The sequence below is a fragment of the Castanea sativa genome, chromosome 12 (assembly GCF_040712315.1).
Source record: "Castanea sativa cultivar Marrone di Chiusa Pesio chromosome 12, ASM4071231v1".
Lineage (NCBI taxonomy): Eukaryota > Viridiplantae > Streptophyta > Magnoliopsida > Fagales > Fagaceae > Castanea > Castanea sativa.
Genome location: NC_134024.1, coordinates 48745024 through 48753122, shown reverse-complemented (window position 1 = coordinate 48753122; position 8099 = coordinate 48745024). Strand labels below are relative to the sequence as shown.

Genomic DNA, 8099 nt, shown 5'->3' with positions numbered 1-8099 from the left:
TGACTGTTTCCTTTTCTTTTTCTTTTTCTTTTTTTATTTTTTATTTTTTTCTTCCAGGTTTTTCCTAGTGGGGAAAAAGCAGCTAAAGTTGAGTTTGATAGTCAAAGAAAACAAAAGAAGAAGAAGCAAGTGATAGAAAAAGGAAAAGAGAGTAAACCACAATTTTTTTTTTATGGTAATTTGTAAGATTATATAATCTTACAAATACTTATTCATTATGCATCAATCATATTTATTATCATATCAGTTAATAAATTGTTAGTAATAAATTTGTATTACTTAAAAAAAAATTAGAGATGTTATTATTCAATTAAGTGTCCCCAAATTACAAAGTGACAACATTGTTCAATTTTAATAAATTGTGATATTGTTCAATTTTAGATTTGGTGTGCAAGTGGCCCATCCATTATTGTTGTTTTCCTGCATTTTTCTTTTTCCTTTTATTTTTATTTTGGACAGCTTCCAAGTATTTTCCTGAGGCATATGCAGGTTTGCCCAAGTGGAGCATACGTCCAAGTGAAAAAAGCAAAAGTTGGTTTTCACAATAAATATTAAATAAAGAAGAAAGATTTTATGCGACTACTTATAGTGGGATGCCCTGCCCACTTGCCCACCAACTCTAATAAAAAAGAAAGACTTGATGGTCATGGAAAATGAATTGTTGACCCATCTGCTCACTCTTATTACAATTTAACAAACACTAACCTCACTGTTCAAAGCTCATCCATTTCTTTTATGGCTCTTCTTCCATCAGCATCTTCTTCTTCTTCTTCTTCTTCTTCTTCCTCCTCCAAGAGATGGAAATACGATGTATTTCTCAGTTTTAGAGGCAAAGACACCCGCAAAAAATTTACAAACCATCTATATACTGGTTTGAAACAAAATGGCATATTGGACAATAAAAAACTCAAGCAAGGAACATCTATTACCTCAGAGCTCTTGAAAGCTATAGAAGAATCAAGGTTTGCTATCATTATTCTATCAAGGGACTATGCTTCTTCAAAGTGGTGCTTGATTGAACTAACAAAGATCGTTGAGTGCATGGAAAAGACAGGATTGATAGTTCTACCTGTTTTTCACTATGTAGATCCTAGTGATGTGCGAAATTATAAGGGGACTTTTGGAGAAGCCTTTGCTAAACATGAAGAGAGTTTCAAGGATAACATAGAAAATGTACAAATGTGGAAAGCTGCTCTGATAAAAGTTGCTAACCTTGTTGGATGGGATTTAAAGGATAGGTATGAATCTCTTTGAAATAATGCTATTTATGGTCAACTCTTTTTTTTTCTTTTTCAGAATTTATTTACTAATAGAAAGTTGCCCGTACGATGCACGGATAATATTATAATGTTTTATGTAAATTGTTTTTGGAGAGTGTTGTACATATATTATAGCATATTTATTATAAAATTTTGTTAGTAATAAGTTCATCATAAGAAGTAACAATTATAAATTATACACACATATCCATTATAATTTTTCAGTTCAAGTAATGAGCAATAGAAAAAAACTTTGGAGTAATATTGTATAACAAAAGTTGATAAAAGCATATTAATTCATTCTATATTATTGATTTTTATTGTGTGATATAATAAAGAGCTTTTTTACGAAATCTTGTTTTTTTTTTCATCAATACTTCGTTGTTGTGGTATGGTGACACTTGTAAAGCTTGTTGTGGGGTATGTTATATCATCCGTTTCTTCATCTTCAATGTTTGAAGTTTGGTCTGTCCTTATTTGTTCAATTTTTAAGTTTTCATCACTTTTTTCCTTTTGTTGCATCATTTGTGTAAATTACTAATGAATTAGCATTGAAAGATTCTTGACTGGATCTTACAAAGTTTGGAGTTGTTGATTTGTTGTCGCTAACATTTTTTGTAGTTATTTGCACTCATATTAAATTTTAGTAATGTGAGGATTTTTTGTAAATGTTTTTATATATTTTTTGTTTATTTAGGAATAGTGTAATAAAAGAATTAATATAGCATATTAGATTGTGTGTGTGTGTGTATATATATTGTCATTTGAAGGTGTATCATAAATCTTAACAATTGTGTAATTTTCAAAACCATCATTTAGATTGAATTCATTCAAATGAAGTAGAAAAATGCATTTTTTTTCCCTAAAATTTTCTTCAAATTATGTGGGATTCCTTCTCCAATATCAATATGTATATGAGGAATTTAATATATATCATGATTATCAATTTTACAATAATTTAATAATTTTAATAAGTTGTGCCTCGTTTTATTTTTCAGCAAGATCTCTTGTAGATTTATTTAGGATTTTCTCAGCATCTCGATCAAATATCACAAAAATTGTTTTGTCAATTGCATAAAAAACTTAAATTTGAATCCTATATCTGAAGTAGTTTGCAATTGTATATATAGTAGAGATGAATATTATATATATATATATATATATATATATATTTGGAGAGTACGTAATTAATGTGAGTGCTTCTAACCTTAGGATAAGTAAAATTGTTTTTGTTTCACCAAAATGATCCTGATTGTAGTTTGATATTCCTTCCACAAAGCATGCACAAAATACAATGCTAACCCCTCATTGTATCAATGTTGCTTATTGTTACAAAACTCTAGCAGTTCACATCATGCAATGAACTTTGAAGTTAATATGTATCTTTTTTTAGTGCAAATAATATGGAGTATTATTTTTTTATATAAATGATGAGTATAATTTGAAATGATTAACAAACTTGTTTCGTAGGATCCTATTCAATGCATTTTATCTTTGCTATTGTCTTCATATTCTTTAAAGATAAACCCTCCTCTGACAATTGTTTTCTATGTATTTTTGGTATTTCTTGTATAGGATCATGTTTTTTACCATTCCTATCATTGAGTTGTTTTTTAAAAAAATTAGGTAAATGGCAATTTTTGAGATAGTATATGCTATTTATTAGACTTTTTTGTTATTATAAATTTTAGAAATATGCACTTGTCAATTATTTCAACAACTTCAGGAATCTCAAGATTTATATATTTTTGTTACACTGGTTGATGACGAAGAGAATTTGCCTGCATAAATTGCATAGAATATTATTAATAGACAAAAGCATATTGAATTGAAATTAAGAAAAAAATGAAGACATGATTTCATGAGAATGAGATTTTCTATAAATATTGTCTCTACATGGGGGAGTAGAAAGAGAGTTTGTAAGTGGGTAAGAATTTTGGCTTTGATTTAGTGGGAAGGGTAAGACTTGGGTCATAATATGTAAGGAAATAACTGTGGTTGGGATTTCATAAAGTTTGGTCTATTTTTAAAAAGTAGTCCATTTTGTGGAGAATAACATTTGATCTAGTTGGCAAGAGCCGCCCATATTTTATATAACAGTAAGAGTAAGTTACTATGATCTATTAGGTAACAGTAAAAAAAAACTTAATAAAATGAGGTAAAAATGACTCAATGCAAAATTAGAGCACCACATGGCAAGACCTTGTGTACTCCCGCATGAGGTCTCTGTTTTTATATATTGATAATGATGATTGATTACTTACTTTTTTTTTTTTTACTTGGGCCACCTAATAAGAGAGTACTTAAATATTTGTAGAATAACCTTGACTAACCCTATTCTAATCCTAGTAGGACTAGATTCTAGTTATGTAAACATATACTTTACAACCTTGCAACAAATTTGGCCCCAAATAGCTCTAAAATTGCCCCCATAATACATAGTAATGAATTTCTAAATATAATTAGGCACTATTAATGTGGCTAAGCAAAGCTAAGATTATGTTTATGATGAATGTTTTGTCTCTAAATGTGGCTAGCTCTATGTCATCAAAATTATTTTTTTGTTATTTTCTTTGCAGGCATGAATCAATAGTTATCCAAAAAATCATTGGAAGGATATTTAGTGAGTTGAGTCACAAACTCCCATGTTTTTCTAAGGACCTTGTTGGAATGGACTCCTGTGTGGAGGAAATGTTAGATTCATACTTAGATGAAGGATTGAGTGGTGTTCGCTTTGTTGGGATATGTGGGATGGGCGGAATGGGCAAAACAACTCTTGCACAAGAAATTTATAGAAGAATTTCTTGTAACTTTGAAGCTAGAAGCTTTATAGCTAATGTTAGAGATGAAACTAAAAATCAAGGTCTAGTTTCTTTACAAAAACACTTCTTTCTAAGATCTTCATGGAAAGGGAAATAAATATATGGAATGTTTGTGAGGGAATCAATGTTATAAGGAGTAGACTATGTAATAAAAATGTTTTTATTGTTCTTGATGATGTGGATGGAGAAGAACAACTAGAAGCATTGGCAGGAGAGCATGATTGGTTTGGTCCAGGGAGTAGAATCATTGTAACAAGTAGAGATAGCCATTTGTTAAAAAGATGTGGTGTGCATAATATTTATACAGCCAAGTTGTTGAACGACGATAATGCTTTGCAACTATTTTGTGGGAGAGCTTTTCATAAACCTCATCCTGAAGAAAATTATGTGAATTTGTCTAAGGACTTTGTGAACTACGCTAAAGGCCTTCCTTTAGCTCTTAAAGTTTTAGGTTCTTCTTTGTTTGCTAAAAGAACGAATGAATGGAAAAGTGCCTTAGATAAACTAAAAGAAGAACCTAATAGAAAAATTATGGATATACTTCAAATAAGTTTTAATGGGCTTACAAATTCACAAAAGGGATTGTTTCTAGATATTGCATGTTTTTTCAAAGGAGAGAACAAAGACTACATAAGAGATATATTGGAAAGTTTTTATTATTCTCTAGACTACGATATTGGTGTTCTTATGGACAAATCTCTCATAACCATTGATGACCATGGAACTTTGTGGATGCATGATTTGCTACAAGAGATGGGTCAAGAAATCGTTCGTCGTAAATCCCCTAAAGAGCCTGGTGGACGTAGTAGATTGTGGACTTATAAAGATGTCATTCATGTATTGAAGAATAATACTGTAAGTTGACTTGTATAAACCTGAACTCAAAAAGTATATATGTTACTATAAAATTTTCTAAGAATTTTTACCAATTATTCCAAATTCATTGTTTTTGTTTATTAGGGAACAGAGGTAGTTGAAGGCATAATGCTAAACCTACCTATTCAAAAAGTGGAACACTTGAGTGCTGAAGCCTTCTCAAAGATGAAAAATTTGAGATTGCTTAAAATTGGTAATGAGAAACTTCCAGAAGATTTCATAAATGGTACTATACAACTTCCAAAAGACCTCAAAAGGGGCAGGGTGCAACTTCCAGAAGGCCTCAGTTATCTTTCTAATGAGTTGCGTGTTATTGAATGGCACAGATATCATTTAAACTACATACCAACCAATTTCCAACCAAACAAACTTGTTGAATTGAGAATGCATTGTAGCAGCATCAAACAACTATGGAAAGGAAATATGGTAAGATTATTAGTTATGCAAATGTGTATTATATTCCTTTTCATTAAGGCCTGACTTTATTCCATTATTTATTGGTTTATAACAGATTTTAGATGAGTTAAAGCTTATAGACCTCAGTGACTCTCAAAACTTGATCAAGACCTTGAACTTCAGTAGAGTCCCAAATTTGAAGCAGTTGATTCTTCAACGTTGTATAAGACTACCTAAGATTCATGCATCTCTTGGAAATCTCAAATGGCTTATTCGATTGGATTTGAATGGTTGCAAGTGCCTCGAGAGCCTTCCACCCAAGATCAACTTGGAATCTCTTGAAATTTTTATTCTTTCTGGTTGTTCAAGACTAAAGAAGTTCCCAGAAGTTGAGGGAAATATGTCAAGTTTGTTGGAACTTTATTTGAATGAGACTGCCATAAAAGAACTACCGTTGTCAATGGAGCATTTAACTGGCCTTACTAAATTAGATCTAAGAGACTGCAAAAACCTTTCAAGTCTTCCAATTGTTTGTTGTTATTTGATGTCTCTAAAAATTCTCACTTTGTCTAGCTGCTCAAAAATTAATGAACTACCAGAGAATTTGGGAAATATCAAAGGTCTTGAGGAGCTAGATGTGAGTGAAACTGCTATAACAGAAATACCTTCTTCGTTTGTTCTCTTAAAAAATCTAAAAGCACTATCTCTTCGAGGATGTGAAGGCTTATCATCTATATCGTCAAATAAACTCATCAGTTTTCCTTTGATGCGAAAAAGAAGAGTAGAATATCCTGCGGGCATGTTAGGGCGTTCTCTTTCTGATTTATGGTCTTTGACCGAATTGAATCTAAGTTATTGCAATCTTCATGCAATCCCTGATGGTCTTGGTTGTTTGTCCTCTTTAACACAATTAGATCTTAGGGGAAATAATTTTGTTTTCCTTCCTGAGAGTACCTCTCGACTATCTAATATGAAGAAACTTCTTCTGTGTGGTTGCACACATCTTCGATCTTTGCCAAAGTCTCCATTAAATATTGTGGATATTGATGCAGATGGTTGTACCTCACTAGAAATATTACCATTAAGACCTGAAGATGGTCCTTATTCGGACCTCTGTCTTCTCAATTGTGTTAAATTGATTAACAATGAAGACTACGGTGACATGTTATTAACAACGCTAAGACATCACATTCAATTTAAGGTCTCTCTCTCTCTCTCTCTCTCTCTCTCTCTCTCTCTCTCTTGCTTGTGAGGTTCTAAATATAATAATTTTGTAATTTTGTATGTTTTAGGGAGATGAATATCGTATTATAATTCCTGGAAGAGAAATTCCGAAATGGTTTAGCCATCAAAGTTTGGAGACTTCAGTGAATTTGCAAGTGCCTTCAGATTTATTATGTAATAAATTGATGGGAGTCGCTGTGTGTGCTGTTTTTGTACTCCGCCAACATCGTCCACTTCATCAACTTGATCCTTCTTATGGGGAAGGTTATAGATATACGCATTGGCTTTGGTGGTACTTGAAAGCCAATGGATATGAAAGCAAACAGATACTTGATGAATTTCCTTTTTCGGAAGAATTTGGTAAGATTGAATCATATCATCTTTACCTGATTTACTATCCCCAAAAATTATTGAAAAAAAATTGGAGTCAAATAGATGCTAATGGATTTGGTCAAATTGAGATTGGAATTATAACCGAAGGTCCAGGATTAGAGGTTACAAAATGCGGGGCCCATTTGATATTTGAGCAAGACATTGAAGATCTAAACCAAACTATGCATGGGTGCAATAGCAACAGCAGTTGTAGCATCACTCCTTATGAGGATGATTTGGAAGATTCAGCAAAAGATACTAAAACTGAGTGAAGCCATGATGAGAATGGAACCAGTGGAGAAGGTAGCTTTAATCAAGTAGATGTACCACACTCAAAGAGGATACAACTCCCTAATCTAATTGAAAGATTCATACTGCATTTGGGAAATTGGATTGGGAATTTAATTAAGCACACAAGGACAAGGTAACACAGATTGCAAAAAAGAGGAATCCTAGTGAAAGTAGTAGCTTTGATGAATCTGTACATCTAATAATCCTTTTTTCTCTGAATTTTTTGTAAGTCATCATCCTTCTCACTTTTACGAATCTATTTATTGTAGTTGTGTGTGTGTGTGTATATATATATATATATGTATATATGTGTGTATATATATATATATATATATATATATATATATATATATATATATATATATATTATAAATTCATTGTGCATATGCTTTCATTTGAGTTCAATAATACTAGATACGATGAAGTTAATGTACTTTTCAATTTGTTGGTGAGCAGAAATTTTTGCATTGCTAGGATTGGAGAGGATATGTGCAACAGGTACTATGCTCATCATTTTTTGTTCACTTATGTTGTTGGGTAAAATAGATACTCTTGTTCCTCTCTATTTATGACATTTACTACAATTTTCCAATTCCAGTATTGTTGTAAAATCAAATGGAATGAAGTAAATTTGGGTCATTTTTCACTAGCCATGTGATTTCTTTTTCCCACTACATCAACCATTTATTCGTGAGAGTTTTAATTTTGCTTCTTCAATTTAATTTTTATAGCACTAGGATGGAGGCTTTAACTTGTAAAATGGGTAGGGGCGGCTTGTTGTATTTGGGAGCCTAAAACGATAATTGATTATCTTGTTTTATATGCAAAATTACTACTAATTAACATGAACCACATAATT

General features: G+C 31.6%; 1 pseudogene; it reads left to right on the top strand.

The window, feature by feature from the left end:
- Nucleotides 1-562: 562 nt before the first annotated feature.
- The window catches only part of LOC142619068 (TMV resistance protein N-like), a 66245-nt pseudogene continuing 58708 nt past the window's right edge, over nucleotides 563-8099 (top strand).